Below are 19,420 nucleotides of genomic sequence, written 5' to 3' on the forward strand. Positions count from 1 at the left end.
TGGTATTAGGATAACGACCATGTGTTGTGAGAAATCAAGGGTATATGATGCATGCAATCTGTGGCACAAAATATCTCATAACCTGCTAGGCCATCACTTGGGCCTAATCCTCATAAAATGGGAAATGCTCTCATTTTTTAATCTCCATAGGGACTAGGGTCTAAACCTGGGCTAAGGACATATCACTTGAGACCTCTACTCTAAGCTCTATAAAAATCCTATCAATAGACTATGCTATGATTGTAGTATGTGATCTAAGTCTATGAGTAAGAACTCATCATATAGATCTACTAAAAAATACCTCTATATAAATGATCAACATATCTATCAATCGAATGTTAGAGTTATGCGATATCTATAGTTGCAAAATGGAATATACTAGCCATATCAGGAGTGTGAAGGTGAACATGTGGTCCCTATCCCTGTCCCTATCATTGCCCTTCTCCTAGTCACTAACCTTGAGGTTGTCCATGATGCTAAGACTGCCCATGATCTAGAGGCTACCCTTGTCCTAGTCCCTAATCCTAAGGCTGCCCATGATCTAGTCCTTGGCCCTCATCTCTATCTTGTGATGTCATCTACATGGGCAACATGTGAAAATTAAATGTAAGTAGGTCCTATTGAATTCTAGTACCTATCCTATATTGAAAAACTCTGAAGGTGGACTATTAAACTCTAAAGGTGGACTATTAGTTGTTAATAGGTTATATTAGACATCATGTTAATATGTTATTTAAATTAAGAGTTCTATCCTATTAAGATACAATTGGTATATTATGTCATTAATAGGTCAAAATAGGTACTAATATGCATATAAAAATAAATTAAATTTTATCTACAAATGAGGAGAGAGTGAGAGGAGAGAGAGTGAGGACAGTGAGTGAGAAGAGAGAGATGGTGAGGAGAGTGAGAGGAGAGAGAAAGTGAGAGAAAAGAGATAGGAGAGAGTGAGGAGAGAGAGAATGAAAGTAGATAAAGTGAGGAGAGTATGAGAGAAGAGACAGTGAGGAGGGAGATAGTGGGGAGAGGGAAAGTGAGAGGAGAGAGTGTGAGATGAGAGAGACAGTGAGGTGAGGGAAAGTAAGGAGAGAGATATTGAGGAGAGATAAAGTCATAGGAGAGAGAGTGAAAAGAGAGATATAGGAGAGAAATAGGAGAGAGAGAGAGAGAGAGAGAGAGTAAGAATTGATAAAGTGAGGAGAGATTGAGAGGAGAGAGAAAGTGAGAGGAGAGAGTAGAATAGAGGAGAGATAAATTGAAGATAAAGTGAGTGAGGAGAGAGAGTGTGAGGAGAGGAGAGATATACTTAGAACAAGAAAAGTGAGAGGAGTGAGATAGGAGAGAGTGAGGAGAAGAGAGAATGAGGAGAGAGAGAGTACAAAGGAGAGAGAGTACATAGGAGAGAGAGAGAGAGAGAGCATATAGGAGAGAGAGCACATAGAAGAGAGAAATTGAAGACAAAGTGAGTGAGGAGAGAGTAAGGAGAGGAGAGTGAGTGAGAGGAGAGAGATAGGAAAGAGATACTTAGGAGAGGGAAAGTGGAAGGAGAGAGAATGAGAGGAGAGCTTGATTGTGAGAGGAGAGAGAGTGAGGAGAGGGAGTGTGGAGAGAAACTATTTAGAGAGAGAGCAATAGATTCAAGTGAGGTGACTGAGAAGAGAGAGAATGTGGGGAGCATAGAGAAAACTTAAGGAGAGAGAAAGTTCTTAGAAAGAGAGAGTGAGGAGAGAGAAAGTGCTCGGAGAAAGAAAGCAAGAGGAAAGAGTGAGTTAAAAAAAATTAATTCCATCCACCTAGTACTAAATTTTTGTATTTTTTTTTCTATCTAGTCCTAGATTTTTTTCTTTCCTAAAACTAGTATTTTTTCCAACTATAGTTTTAACTATGTTGTTTCAACTATAGTTTAGATAACTATGTTTTTTCAACTATAGTTTAAATAACTATTTTTTTAATAACAGTTTAAAAATAAATATGTTTTTTGAACTATAGTTTATGTTTTTCCAATATTTTCTATCCACCTAGAACTAGATTTTTATTTTTTCATTTTCTATCGATCAACCTAGAGTTTTTTAATTTTCATTTTCTGTCTAGACTATAATTTTAACTAGATGTTTTTCCAATATTTGCTAACTATTCTTATGTTTAAAACTATCTAATATAATAAAAAATACTAATTCATGTACATAAAAATAACTACAATAACATGTAAACATAAAACTAATTAAGAAACATTACAAAATAACTAAAATTTCATTAAAAACAACTATAAATTTATTAAAATTAATAAATAATTTAGAAAAAAAAAAACAAAATACATACTTGAATGCTCAAAAGAAGTAAAAGATATAGATGGAGATGCTAGTGGAGCCTATGATGTCACTAGCTTCTCTCTAAGCCCCTGGGTCCACAAACCAAAAAATTACAAGCCCAAAATGACAAACAATATGAAAACTTGGATTTTAAATGTTAGTATCCACAAGTCTTTGATTGAAGCCAGTTGTCAACGTGCCCTGTGATGCTTCTATCAAAGACCGTACTAGCAGGGCTTCGATCGAAGCCCTAAGGGGCCTTCATTCAAAGTTTGAGCTTAATTCCAAGCCCATTAATGTGTCCAACCCCATGTTACATCCGATTTCTTGGTGATGGAAAGTGGGAAGCATTATTGTGGCTTCACCCATCTATGCAAAAAAGGTATGTAGAAACTTGAGATTTTCTACAACAAATGGTCATCCATTAAGAAATACATCTTATTGCAAATGTTGTAGTTGGGTCTATATACAAACATGGTAGCACAAAACAAGGGACACCAAATATTTTACTAGATCATCAAAGAGATTTTTCATGGAATGAAATAATTGTGGGATATACACAAGGCATCATGAACTTATAAACAAGTGTAAAATCAATTAGTCAATACTTATTAACTTGCAAATATGAGGACAATTTATTAACAAATGCATGGAATGAGAAAAAATATAAATATGAAAGACATTTGTCAAGCCTAGTATGGTTTCACTTATTCATTAGCTTATTTTATTTGATGTAGCTATCAATTCTGCATTGGTCCCCATTATTTTTATTTTTGCATACGAGGGAGGTATGAATTGGGGGTTTTCTAAATGCTTGTAGAATTTGAATTTTTTTGATTTTATGCAACCTTTGATTTGGTCTAGAGGAAGGTTAAAATACATGTGAGATTGATTACATCATCATGTAAGATCATTTGAAGGGCCACAAAGGCTAGAGAAAGAGACATCGAAGAAGCCAAAAGAGAAATAGATGAAGTATATTTAATGTACATCTAACATGTGAATCAACATAAGGGGAGACTATGCGCCATAAAGATCTCTCTATATTTCTTATGCTCCATTTTACATTGATATTTTTTAGATCTCTATTGTAGATATATCTCATTAATCTCTCCTTTTGTAACCTCCACTTTTATGAGATTTATCATATTAAATCCAATAGGTATAACATTCTCATTAGGAGAAACTGCAGACTCATGTTCTCTTTTGATCACGATTCCACTTGTCTTCCAAAGTCCCATGTTGACGCCAATACTTTACATCAATATATCAATCTTATCATGGAGAATAAATCTTCTTACTCTTCCCATGACAAAGGTGAAGCCTCAAGAGTTCCTCCTCCCCAAGTTGATAAGCTCTCTCTTGAGTTTGATAATTTGGAAAATTAGCAATTAATATCCATCAAAATCCTATTAGTGTTACCACTATTGAGACTATTAAGAAACTTATTAATCATCATGATAAAAAAATTTATATTTTACATGGTATATCTTACCTTATTAATACTTATGATAAACCTTTGATGGAATTTGCACAAGAGTTAGGATACACTTCTTCCACAACCATTGAACCTTAAATTCCTATCTTAACTTCCATTCCTAGAATATCACTTATGCGGAACCTCTCATGATGAATTTTATGTTCAAGTATTTAATCCTCTAAGTGTTGATATTCCTAACCCCACACTTCCCACTTCACATTGCATAATGCATGCCATGGATCTTCTTGATTCTATTTCAGCTAGTAGTGCTTTTCATATTGTAGTTGAGAATCCTTAAAAAATGCAATTCTAGGGATAAAATCATTTCAAATGTACGATGGTTACATTGATAATGCTCTTATTGTTCTTAATATCTCTTAGAATATCATTTTTAATTATCATCTAATTTTCATTATTATGATGAGAGGTTTGTTGAGTTTTGTCACAATGATGTTAATATCAATATTGAGAAGGTTGTTTCTATATGGATTACATGGCTCATTTGCATAGGTATGATGGATTTGAGTCTTCATGATCACACTTTATCACTCATGAATTTTAATTCAGTGAACTTTGGCATGAACAATTTGTGTGCTTGAATTACAAATATGTTCACCATATGGGCACACAAAACTTGGTGATATGTCTTCCTAAGATCTTTTGCAAATAAAAACAATGGCCAAGATATATAATAACAAACATTGTGAAAATATATTTACACTTCTTACTATATTGGTAAAGGTACAATTTATTTTAGTAGATGCAGATGAATATAAATTCTTGTGTTATTGACATAGAGGTTCCTAAGGGCATATAATATTGGTCTCACTTGATCAAACAAGTTTTTTGAGTATAGTGTTGTAATTTATATTTATTGAGATTTGTATAAAATTATGAAATTTAGATGAATGTCAATTACCATAGGTTAGAGATAGGTAAAGAGAAAAAACTAATACGAAAAACTTAATAATTTAAAATTATCAAATTTGACGAAGCAATTGATATTTAGAAATCTTAAAATTGTCATGTATAGGTAGCAAACACACAAACTAGTTGTGAGTTAAGAAAAATGATGAAACTTATAAAAAGAAAAGCATACATGAATTTTTTTATAGAATGTAAATGTTAGGTTGGATTATATGTTCATTTCATAGATTGACGTCACTCTCTACCCACAAATTTTTTATTTATTTTTTTAAATGTTAATCTATTCAAGTAATCATAAGTATGATCAATTTCTATTTTTAATGTTATTTGGTGCACTAGATCATTATCTCACAAGAAGGTTAATATATCTAAAGAAATAGCTAGACTTGAAAATATTCTTTCTTAATATAATTATTTTTTATTGTGGCTCTTATTTTCAATATTATAATTAACATCAATTTTAAACTTGTATTACTAATTAAAAATTAAAAAATTAGAAATTATAATTATTAAATGTTTGTAGTAATTATTAATATATATTTTTTAACTACTTGATATGTCATAAAATATTATATTTTGAAGCTATATTTATACATCTATCTGTAACTTATAATTTATAAGCCAAAGGACTTTCTATAGTGGCAGCGTCAATCAATGTAAACTTTTGTCACTTTTTAAAAAAAATTACGGTTGTCTTAACTTTTTAAAATGACTATCACTTCACAAAGATTTGTAATGTTTCACATCTTATGCCACATTGAGTGAATTTAATTAAAAAGAGCCCAATAACATCCAACATATACTAGTTACTCAATTTATCTTCACCTCCATTCTAAAAATTTAAGGAAATGTCTTTCACACTCCTAAAGTCCTCCGACAAAGTAAGTGGTAATAACAGAAGAATTACAAATCAGACTTTAACTGATAGTGTTTTATTACTAAATATATCTAATTTTTAATGTAGTTGTTAGTAAGTAAATTGACTACTCCAAAGTAATGATATGTTTCTAACTGAATCCTTCTTGAGACAATAACACTTCTTTATTTATCTTCTTATAAAGAGTAGGACAATTCACTCCTCTGTAACTAGATCAATGCTTCTCTAGAAAGAGAAGATTTGTAGGAATGATTTTATGGGCACCTCTTTATCTTCACACCTTCACATATCTCAGTCTCTTCGTCTACTACTTCATATGTCTCCAAAGAGAAAAATAAGAAAGAGCACAAGCAGTTGGGAATCTTTTCTCACATGTAGATTTAAAGACTTTTATTATTATGACTATAAAGATTGTATTAATTTTTAAATCTTTGTGATAATCATTTCAATAGATTATTCTTATCAATAGATTCAATAGTTTTAATACCATAATCTAGATTGATGTGTTATGAGAGTTTCAAATACAAAGTTACTATCAAAACATTCTATTTTGGTAGAATACTCTTTGAATTTATCAAATAAAATGTTTTAAAAATATTATAAAATTTATTATCAAATTAAATGTATGAATATTAAAAATAAATAATTTAAGAAGAAATTAATTATTATTTTTTAAAATATTAAGTATTAAGTTTTGAAGTTCATTTTTAATTTGATGATTAAAAAAACAATTATGAAAAATAGAGGTTTCATTTTTGAAAAAGATTTGTGGACAGATTTCATTTTGAAGATACTCCACCCACTTAATAAATTATAAAGTTTGGATTTTAGTAACTAATTTTAAACCTTAATAGGGATACCATCACAACTTAACAAACATACTAATTACCAATTCAAAAAATAATTTATAATTTTAAAACATGTTTGGGGATATTCTTCTTCATGCACCTATTTTCACAATTTGTCTCAATGTATATAAGAAACAAATATTGAAATCCTCATCTAACCCCAAATTTTAAACCCTTATCCCAAAAGTTAAACTTTAAATCCTAAGTCTGAAAGAAAACCATACTCCTAAATAGTAAACCCTAATTTGAATGCTACATCTCAAATACTAAAACCACCCTTATGCCTAAATATGATATGTACATCTTATATACTAATAAATAAATACTGCTTGAAACCATAGTCCTAAATGTAATAAAAAATGATGAAATATAATATAAATAATATACTCTAATTTCAAACATAATTATTTACCATCTCTAATCATATACAAGAGAGAGAGAGAGAGAGGGGGGGGGGGGGGTAATTAGGGGAGGGATATAGTGAGGGGAGGGAGATGGGAGAAAGGGAGATGAGGAAGGCAGGAAAGATAGCATGGACAGAGAGAAGGAGAGGGTGAGAGATGAGGTAGAGAGAGAAGGGGAGAGTAATAGATATGGGAGAGTTGACATGTGTGAGCAAAAGAATGGAGAGGGGGTGGGAGAGCAAAATAGAGAGAGAGAGAGAGAGAGAGAGAGAGAGAGAGAGAGAGAGAGAGAGAGAGAGAGAGAGAGAGAGAGAGAGAGTTGTAGGATAAATATGTGAGATAAGGACAAGGGGAAGAAGGTGAGAGACATGAGGTAGAGATAGGTGGAAAATAGGGGGAATATATGGTGGGAGGTGGGAGAAAAGAAATGGGAGAGATAACGAAGATGAAGAAAAACAGGGGAAGATAGATCAAATAGATGAGAAGAAGGAGGATAATTAGGGTTTAATATAGATAGATATGATGTTGAGAGAGAGAGAGAGAGAGAGAGAGAGAGAGAGAGAGAGAGAGAGAGAGAGAGAGAATAGGAGCAAAGAGATGGTGAGAGGTCACAATAACTCTTATGCTAGGGTAAACAAGAGGCAAGAGATAAGATAGAGCTCAAGGAGTAGGATAATTAGAACTCATAATACATAGAGATAGTGATAGGAAATAGAATAGGGGAGAAGGGGAGAGTGTAATTATATAGGGACATGCATTAGAGATAGTGAAACATGTGAGATAGAGATAGAGGGTAAATAAGGAGGAAGAGATGGCAATAAAAGGGACAAATGAGAGAGAGATGGAGAGAGGGAAAACAAATGTTGAGAGTGGGGGGGAGAGATTATATAAGAGGTTAATTTGGAGTAAAGATATATGAGAGAGAGAAAGAGGAGTTAAGAAAAGAACGAGAGGATGAAACAGAGAGAGACATTGGAAAGAGAGAAAAGGGAAAGAGAGAAAGATATGTGAGCTAGAGGTATAGATGGTAAATAGGGGAAAGATATAGTAAAGGAAGACATGGAAGGGAAGAAAGATTGGGTAAAAAAAGAGAAAGGGGGGAGTGAGAGAGATGAGGTGGAGAGAGAAGGGAGAGAGTCAGAGATATGAGATAGATGAGAGATGTAAGAGACATGTGGGAGTGACAAAATATAGAGAAGGTGAGAGACATGATGTAGAGAGAGATGATAAATAGAGAGGAGAAGGGTGGGGTGATATGTCACAGAATGTGTGAGGTAAGGGGGAGAGGGTGAGAGATATAAGGTAGAGATAGATAAAAATTTGGGGAAAGATATGATGAGAGGAGGGAGAAACAGAGAGAATCAGAAGTGAGAAAGGGAAGATGAGGTAGACAAAGAAAATGAGGGGAAGAGAAATAAAAAAGATCACAAGAAAGAGTATAATTAGGGTTTATGATAGATAGGTATGATGATGATGATGATGATGATGTGTGTGTGTGTGTGTGTGTTGAGAGAGAGAGAGAGAGAGAGAGAGAGAGAGAGTAATGATTATGACTAAATTTCAGCTCATGTTTTACATAGATATGACCTTTTCTCTATTTCGTTCCCAATAGATATCACCCATGTAGCTTATCCAATCAAAAGTAGCTTGGATTTCTCCCAAAATATCATAGATTAACTATTTTGAAGTGGGAATTACCCAATTGTACTTATGCGCATTGATATTCAATGAGCATATAAAATATCATGTCGATATTAATCTAATGTATCAAGTGGATATCCTATTAATCTATCATTATTTGGTTTTCTCATTTCACACTTGTAGTTATTTATGGTAACTATAAATTATAATCAAACTTATGCTTGAAGGATTTGTAAGCCAATTAATTTGCAATCTATGAATCTACTTAAATCTAGGAAGTTATGTTTTAATAATATTGACATCATTATGGACCCATTTCATTTAACATTATGTAATCCGATTAAATTAACCTAAGTATATAATATTTTTTAATTGACAATATGAATTATTTTTAAAAAAATTTATGCTAAGAAAACTAATGATGTCTTTCATTTTCCGTCCAACTACTACTAGCTTATATATATATATATATATATATATATATATATATATATATATATATATATATATATATATATATATATATATATATATATATATATATATATATATATATATATATATATATATATATATATAATAAGCCAAGAGATATCCTTCTCGAAGCACCTATTTTCATAACTTATATATATATATATAAAATAAGCCAAGAGATATCCTTCTCGAAGCGCCTATTTTCATAACTTATCTCAATACAATAGATGTCACAAAAGGATATCTCTCAGCTTATTATATATAATATATATATAAGCTAGTGATAGGTCAAGTCTATACAATTACTAAGCAAGCTGTTGCTCTCTAACTTCAAACTAACTGTATTATAAAATATTTTATTAATTAATAATAAATTAAATATTAATAGTATCCAATGTTTACTTGAATTCACAGGTCTAACGCAACCAAAGCCAAATTATTGTTCGTAGCTTATAACGACATCTCCAATAAAAACTATTTACGTATGTTGAACTCAGCACAAAATGGAAGAGTTAGTCAATGACTGGAATTTGAATAACAAACGGTTTACCAATACAACATTCCAGGGAACGATTCTCTCGTGTTATTTCGTCTCCAGTACGCCATATGACTTTGAATGCGTCGTTATTGAATAATATGCTTATAAGTCATAGCTCCTCCTATAAATTGGCAACAATAATATACTGGATCCCATCTCATCTTCATCCACAGCCTTGTTTCTGACATTTTCTCTGCAATTGATTTAGTAAATACCGTGCCTACCTCAACAATATTGACAAGTATGGTGCTCCTGAATATAAAGATGACAATGTTTACTGTGCTCCTCCTTGTGTTTATGTTTATGGTCCTTCACGTCTCTGCTCGATATAACCTTCCAACTTCTCCAAACAACAATAATGCTGATTTATCGAAAATGGAGCAGTTGGGCGGTTTAAAGGTTGACTGTGGTAGTATTCCATGTCCTTCATCAAATGGCACAAAGACTCTTTCAAATAATGTGCTCACAAATATGGAACAACTAGGAGTTTCAAAGGAAGATTGTGGCAGCATTCCATGTCCTCCATCAACAACCACAAACGTTGTTTTCTCAAATAAGAAGACTGTATTCCCACAGTTAGGTGGGTTTAAGGCCGATTGTGGTAGTATTCCATGTCCATCAATTGGCACAAATGTTGTTTCTTCAAATCAGGAGACTATGTTAAGTGCGTTTAAGGCCGATTGTGGCAGTATTCCATGTCCATCAATTCGCACAAACGGAGTTTCTTCGAATCAGAAGAACGTGTTAGGTGCCTTTAAGGCTGATTGTGGCAGCATTCCATGTCTATCAATTGGCACAAACGTAGTTTCTTCAAATCAAAAGACTGTGTTCGGTGCATTTAAGGCCGATTGTGGCAGCATTCCATGTCCATCAACTGGCACAAACGTAGTTTCTTCAAATCAGAAGACCGTGTTAGGTGCCTTTAAGGCCGATTGTGGTAGCATTCCATGTCCATCAACTGGCAGAAACATTGTTTCTTCATATCAGAAGACTGTGCTAGATGCGTTTAAGGCCGACTGTGGCAGCATTCCATGTCCATCATCAACTGACAAAAACGTGGTTTCCTCAAGCCAGAAGACTGTATTGCCACGGTTCAGTGTAAGTAATGTGCTATCGAAGATGGAGGAACTAGGAGTTTCAAAGGCGGATTGTGGTAACATTCCATGTCCTTCATCCACTAGCACAAACATTGTTTCCTCAAATCAGAGGGCTGTATTACCGAAGTTTGGCAGTTCAAAGGCCGACTGTGGCAGCATCCCGTGTAAATTATAATGTGCTAACAAATATGGAGCTGCTTGGAGGTTCAAAGATCGACTTTAGCAATAATTTTCTCATACTGTTGGAAGGCAATGCTTCCGAGCTTCAGCGAATGGAAAACTTCCTCTTCTACAATTCCCTTCTTTTGTCACACCACACAAACAAAACCTTCCATTCACTTGATTAAAATGCTTGTTTAATTCTTTCATTGTTTTGAAATAAGAAAAGGCTGATTGATCAATACACTAGAACATGATCACCAATACCATATTGGTTGGGATCATGGTTTATTTATTTTTTCATTGTCGATAATACATTAGCATTATCATTGGGAGATATTTAAACCAGCTGATGGACGTGTACAAACATTTTGTGGGATAGATCAAGAGTAAATAAGATGAATTAAAAACATCATAAACATCATGCTATGAAATATTCATCATATTAGGAGCTCGTGATAGATTAAGAGTAAATAAGATGAATTAAAAACATCATAATCATCATCCTATGAAATATTTATGATATTAGGAGCTCGTGATAAATCACTTACTGTGATGTTGTGAACTTTTATTAAGAGGTCTTGGGTTGTCCCATTATCAATAAATAATAATTATTATGTTAAAGATTAATCAACTTACATTGTCTTACATCTCTTGTTTTCTCATCTTAATGATGGATCACATAGTGTGGTTTGAAACATTGATGGTAAAAATATCTACACAATCTAATCTAAAAGCTAAGAACCATATCTATTGTATTTATAAAAGTATAAAAGAAGTATTTAAGTGAAAGGAATAATAATTGTTTTAATTTTTGAAAAATAAGAGAAGTCTATGGGAGATCTCTATAAACTACAGCGACCTCAAAAATTACTTATTTATTTAGAAATGTCTGAATCTAAATTAGTGTATCTAATGTGCAAATCAAAACGTATAATAATCTATGGACAATATATAATAATGTAATGATATATATAACTTATAAAAGATTGATATATTTATAAATATCTTAATGACTGTTTTTAGGAATATCATAATTGATTTGATTAGTAAACTTGAACTTTTTTAAATACATGATTTAATAGAATTAGTTAAAAATTGTGATAAATCATCTAGTAAATTTTAAGAATCGTCAATTCCTTCACTTTTCTTACAATTACTTTTAAAATTTAATTCAAAATTGCAATTTTTACTTCTATGAAATATTGAACAACCAACTTTTAAATTTGATTTCTTCCAAAAAACAAAAATTATTTGACTCTCTTGCCAATTGTATTTCTAAATTGTAGCTTTCAACTAGAAAATTATAGCCCTATGAGACACTTTCACGTAAACTATTATGTATAACAAGATTCATATTTATCAACATTACTTGTGTACCTACTAGATCACAATGTTTATCTTTTGTGGTGCTTACGAAAGGATTCAAAGCAACATACACAGTTGTGCAATTGACTTATAAAAAAATGGTCATTAGATTTATCAATTACTTGACCATTGAATATTTTTGAATACAAGAAAGTTGGATCATGTAGATTTTAGTGGAAAAGGATGCAAAGTGTTGGATTAGAGAAATAAATCCACCATAGAATGTAGAAAATGGAGCTTTACCACGAAATATAGTCATCCATTAAAGATTACACCACATTAGAAATTTTTTGGTGGGTTTATATGTAAATGTGGCATCACAAAACAAGGGACATGTTCAATGCTTTACTATATCCTTAAACTGATTTTATTTGCAGAATGCAATAATTGCAAGGTATACGCATGACATTAGGAACTTGTAAACAAGAGGAAAGTTGACCAATCAATACCTATTGCTTGGAGCACAAATGGACAAAATGAGAAAATATATAAATATGAGAGGCATTTGTCAAGCCTAACACGGTTTCACTTGTTCCTTAACTTTTTTTGTTTAAAGTAGCCATCAATTCCAAATTGGTCTCTTATTAGTCTATTTTTGCAAATGAGGGAGGAATCAATTGAGAATTTCCTAAAGGTAAGTAGCATTTGAAAAAGATGATTTGTTGCACCTTTTGATTAGGTGGAGGAAGGTTAAAATGCATGTGAGATTATTTACAACATAGTGTAAGATGAATTGAAGGGTCACACAAGCTAGACAAAGAAGCATCAAAGAAACCAAGAAAGAAAGTGTGAACCAATGAAGGCTATTTAATATATGTTTCGTGTGAATTGACATAAGGGGAGACTACAAACCATTGGGAAGAAATGTATTTGGTTTTTTTTGAAGGGATAAAAAGAATGCAGAGAAACTCAAAGGCATAGGAAGATACATAAAACATAAAGGTTGCTAAAGATTGTGAAAACAAAGTTTGGGTTATGGCCACTATAGAATAGAGTGGTATTAGAAACTATTTATAGAGGAAATTGTATACAACTTATAAGGCCATATAAATTCCAATAAGTATGATTTTTATTTGTTATTAGATCTTTATTGGAATAAAATATTTGTAATTAAATTATGGGTGTGTAAAGTCCCAATTGATCAAGATATTGGAGCCATGGAGAAAAGTGAATGTGTGATGAGAGATTGTAGTAGTTGAGATATTGATTCTAAGGAAGAGGACAAGATGACACATGAGAAGGTCCATTTTGATTGCATTGTGGTGCAAAATTGGGATAAGGGTTATGTGATGTGGAGATTCACATTGAAGATGGAGAGTTGTAGCTGAAAGGCAAAGGATGTGAGATAATCCCACACATGCGAGAAATGAAAAGAAGAGGAAATTGATGCACATAAGACCATATGTTGGTGGATGAATTTCCTTTGGAGGATGTGAATGTAGCATATAAGTAGAGGACTAATATAGTGGAAGAGGAAGATTTTAGGTGACAATTTATTGCAAAAGAATAAAAGTGGATAGAAAATCTTGAAGATATCAATGTGAATGGGACAATGAAGGAAGCAAAGATGAAGGTTATGTATGAAAAGGATGTGATTGTACCATCTTAATGGAAGCACCTGATATTTAAGACCTTTTAGCTCTCTCCATATAGTGATTTTATGGACTACTGATGTATTTGTGCTCAATCAATTTTACCCCACTCAATTTCTTATTTTTTGATTCTATCTATGCAATTTCCAAGACTTGTACCCCAGTCATTTTTAGTCCTAGAGTCATATTTGTCCAACGGACTCAAATTTGAAAATTGTGTGACCTCATCAACTCACTTTGTTTTTTATCTCAAAAACTACTATAAAAGGAAGTTTGAGAACCTTATTTTCACATCACGATACATTTTTACATGCATTAAGGACACTTAACCTAGATTATTAAATAGATTTATAGAAAGAGAGAAGAAAAGCTATGGAGAGAAAAAGAGAGATTGCTATTATCAAAACTAAATGAATAAATTACAAAGAGATCAATCCTTATAAAAGGAGATCAAAACCTTAACAGGGTAAAACCTAGGTTGCATGATAATAATTAATAAAAGAAGTAATTATTATATGCCTAAAGAATACTTAAGTAAAATAGAGATAATAATTAAATTAATAATTAAATCAAAATGATTTAATTAATAAGGAAATATCTTATTACTCTAACAAGTCATTCAAGTATTCATCAAGCATTCAATGTGTTCTCAAGATATAAGAATCCTTTGTGAACATTTCCTCTTCAAGAGCTAGAATTTTGTTGGCCATCAAGGGATGAGATCTACATTGTGGAATTCATCTTCTTCTTCCTTTTTATACATATTCATCCATTATTGGATGAATTGACATTGATTATATCCATTCTATCTGTGGAGGTTTCCTAAATTCCTATTGAAGATTCAACATCAACAATATTCAAGTACTGCAAAATTCTTATTGACAAGGGCTTAATCATGTAATTGTTAGGATTAAACCACAGATAGAAATAAAAATTACATGCAAATATAACCAATAACAAAAAATAATAGATCACACAGAAAATACAAGGCACCAAGATTTAACGTGGTTCACCCAATCCCTAGGCTACGTCCACCAAACAGCAAGTCCAATATTTATGAAGTATGTATAGTTCTTTCCTAATCAGGCACCACAATCTAACAATCTCCCACTTGGGGACTTATCAGACTCCACACTAAACATCAATCTCCCACTTGGAGACTGATCCTGTAGCAATATTGCTACCACATGGGGCTCCCACTGGATCAAACCACCCTAGACTCTACTATTCTTTTATTCATCTTCATTCTAGAAGGCCAATTGAAGTTGAAGAGGAGTTCAGCTTCTCCCTTGTTACTACCTTTGTCAATATATCTATTGGATTGTCATTGGTATGTGTCTTCTCTAGCTTTAACTGTCCATCCTCCAAAACTGATTGAATGAAATGGTACCGCAACTGTATATGTTTGGTCTTTGAATGCAGAGCTGAATTCTTTGCAAGATGAATGGCACTCTAACTATCTGTGAACAAATAATTATCCTTCTGAGGATATTCCAATTCTTTCAAGAAGAACTAAAGCCATATCATCTCCTTGGCTACCTCTGTAGCAGCTACATACTCTACCTCTGTAGTGGATAAAGCATTAACCTTTTGTAACCCAGAAACCCAGCTCACGGCTACCCCACCAACAGTAAAGACATAACCTGTAGTACTCTGCCTAGTATCAATATCCCGTGCCAAATTTGAATCAACATAGCCCTTTAAATTATTAGTAGAGCCCCCAAAGTGTAAACACTTATTGGATGTTCCTCTGAAATATCTGAGAATCCATTTGATTGCATTCCAATGCTCAATTCTTGGATGACTCATATATCTGCTAACAACTCCCACTACATGTGCAATATCTAGCCTAGTACATACCATAGCATACATCAAGCTTCCTAAAGCTGAAGCATAAGGTACCTTGGACATCTTATCCTCCTCTTCTTGTGTCTTGTGACACATCTCCTTAGTCAATTTAAAATGACTAGGTAAAGGTGTATTGATAGCTTTAACATGTCTTACCTCATGTAGTAGCCAATGATTCCCATTCTACAACTTAATCTTAATTTTTCCCTTTCCAACAATCTGAAATGGTTCGTTATCCCCTAAATAAACAAGCCCAAAATCCCCTTGGACATAATCAATGAAATAACCTCTATGAGGTGTAGCATGAAATGAAGCACCAGAATCTAAAACCCATGAATCATCAACACTTTCTAAAGACAGAAGCAAAGCATCCTCTTCTTATTTGTTACTTACCACATTTGCCTCCTTGTCTCCATCTAATTTATCTACTTTATTTTTCTTTCAATTCCAGCAATCTTTCTTTTTGTGCCCTAGTTTCCCACAATTTCAGCAATCGTTCGGTCCTCTCAATTGAGACCTCCTCCCCTTTGACTTTCCTCTTGATTTCCCATGATTTCTAGAATTACTTCCTCTCTCTGTCATTCTACCCTTGCTTTGTCCATTCAAAGCACTTCCTGATGTAGATCCACCTAAGGATTTTCTATGAGTTTCCTCACTCAAAATAACATCGATCACATCATCATATTTTAGGGTACTAGATCCAGGAATAGAATTACTCACAGCCATTACCAAGCCATTCTAGCTTTCAAGAAAAGAACACAAAATAAAGAGAGCCATAATTTCTTCTTCAAAATTTATACCCATAGAAGATAAGTAACTAGTAATAGTATTAAACTCATTTAAATGATCTATAATGGATCCACCTTCTGTCATTTTCATATTAAATAAACGCTTCATGAGAAATACCTTATTTGAAGTGGAGGGCTTTTCATACAGTGTCACTAGGATTTTCATCAATTCTTCTGTCATCTTTGCTTTTGTAATGTTAAATGCCACCAATGGTGCCAGGCATAATCAAATGCTTCCAAGTGCCTTTTTGTCCAAAAGATCTCATTCATCATTTGACATGGATCCTTGATTCTTGGCTTTTCCTTCCAACAGCTTCCATAAATCCTTCTAATACAAATAGTCTTCCATTCGCATCTTTCATAACTGGAAGTTTTTCCCATTTAATCTATCAACCCTTAGCTTACCCTCATCTACCATTGCTCCCACTCAACCGTGAGACTTCCACTCAACTGTGAAACTTTCCTGCAAAGAATAACTGAAAAATAACTAGGCTCTGATACCACTTTTTAGGATTAAACCACGGATAGAAATAACAATTACATGCAAATATAACCAATAACAAAAAATAATAAAATAATAGATCACACAAAAAAGAACACAAGGCACCAAGATTTAACGTGGTTCACCCAATCCCTAGGCTATGTCCACCAAACAACAAGTCCAATATTTTATGATCCAGTGATTACAACCTGATTACAATCTGTAATCGCTTACAGCTCAATACCACCACAAGAACCAATTTGGCATCACACCTGATGAAACAATCCCTAACCCTAAGCCCTTTTATAAAAGTATTTTAAACACTTTAGGGTTATAATTAATCATTACATGTTGGCCCAAAATCTCGATAAAATAGGGCCCAAAATTTTTATTTTCGGGACAATGCCCTGAACCCCAAAGAATTTATGGAGTATGTATAGTACTTTCCTGATTAGTCACCACAATCTAACAATCCCCCATTTAGGGACTGATCAGGCTCCACACTAAATAATAATAAGGTGAATATTTACTTTTTATTACTTATTTAAATGATTCTTCGAGCTTGTCTCTTTCAAGGTTAATTCCCAAACAGGGGCTTGGCTAAGGAAATCCCCCCGCCCCTCCACCCCCCACAAAATTCAATTTTTCTTGTGTATAGGAACAAGTTATTAGAATTACAAATTCATATCTAGAAACTAATAGTCAAAAGATTTAGGAAAAAATTGGGTTGAATTTGTGTTGCACCCTTAATATTAGTGTATATAGGGTTATGAATAGTCAACTTGTGGCTATCTTAATCCTTAATTAAGTTAGGTTATCATTATTATATTATTATTTAGGTAGGTAGGCTGACCTAGGTGTTATGTAGAGTTATGTCTATTCAGCCTAAGCATAATTAGGTATATATAGGAGGTTGTGAGTCTTATTTCAACATCATATTGTGAAGTGTGTTCTCATTGGAGATATTTGGAGGTTTCCCCCTCAAAGTGGCCTGTTAATTTCATTTATTATCAAGAATTTATATAATATTTTATATTATCTCTTCCATTATGCAAGTTATTTCATTAGAAGTGGTATTAGAGCATGATCTTGGCACCATAGAGGTAAGATTTTTTCTCAATATTGGAGGTGATTTTGGGAAGAGCACAAATTTAAGATTTTAGAAAAAAATTTAAAGATTTTTAAAGGGCTTTTGCATGCCATTTTAAAGAAGCTATAGTCCAAATTTTAGAGGAATTGTAGAAAATTTGAGAAAAATTGTAGAATTACTATTTCTACACAATTTATTAAGATCTACATATCTCACACATCCTGTCGAATTGGAGTATAACTTGTATTGGATTTTTGAATACATAGTAGAGGAGCCTAAATTTCAAAGATTGGATAAATTGGAGAAAAAATAAGCAAGTTATTGCAAAATTAGGAAAATTCACTCTCAAGGCAGCAAATTTTCTATTTTATTGAATTTTTTCTAAGTAAAGGTATCTTGGCCCTAGTAAGTTATAGTAAAAATAAAATTAAAAAATTGGAGAATTTGCATTTCATTTGTGTGGTTGGTTTCCATCATGAAAGGGCCTCCAAAAAGAGACAAAAAGAATGTTGCCACACCAGAGAAATCCTCTAATAAGGAATGAGAAACAATAGAGGATAGTAATCCCAATGAGGAAATAAGTAAGTTCAAGGAAGAGGTTAAAAGGGACATGTGTGATCTATAAGGAGATATGTCAGATATATGAAGCATGTTAAGCACCTATATGAATGAACCCAGGAAGGAGTTATCAAGAAATCAAGGTGAAACCTTCAAGTCAACTAATAATGACACAAATTTTAGTACTCCTATGGGATCTAGAATTTTTTTTCCAAAGGTGGATATGTGCAAGTTTGATGGCAAGGATCCTCTAACATGGATAAACCAAATAGATGATTTTTTTTACATTCATCAAACCCCATATGGACAAAAAGGTCATGATGGCTTCCTTATATATAAAACTAGATCAACTCATTTGGTATTTTTGGCTTTGTACTCATTGAAGGAAAAAGGGTCTCACTGTATCATGGTCAATTTTTATAGAAGAACTCCAAGCACAATATAGCAATAGTGTGACAAATAACTTCTTTACCCAGCTTGCTAAGCTTCAACAAATAGAATCAGTTAAGGATTATATTCTAAAATTCTAAAATCCATTCCTGAGAGTGGATACAATTACAAAGGATAAGTTGAATAATTTATTCTTGGGTCCTCTCAAGGATCACATTCAACATGAGGCATGCATGTTTAGTCCTAGCTTAGTAAATGAGTCTTTTATATGGGCATGTAGGGTAGAGGAGAAGTTCTTGATTCCTAGAAGGCAAGGGGATAACGTGACAAGAGAAAAAGGATATTCAACACTTTCTCTTCCTCAACCTTCTAGGTTGACTCCACAACAAATCGAGGAGAAAAGAGCAAAAGGGTTGTGTTTCAACTATGATAGCAAATATAGTCAAGGACATAAATGCAATGAAAAGAAATTGTTCTACATTGAAGGTCCAAGTGAGGAAGAAGAGGATGAACCCATATTAGAGGAGGATAGGGAGTCAAGTGAGGAATCA

Source organism: Cupressus sempervirens, chromosome 6, assembly GCF_028749045.1.
Source record: "Cupressus sempervirens isolate cs-2001-9-10 chromosome 6, ASM2874904v1, whole genome shotgun sequence".
Taxonomy (NCBI): Eukaryota; Viridiplantae; Streptophyta; class Pinopsida; order Cupressales; family Cupressaceae; genus Cupressus; species Cupressus sempervirens.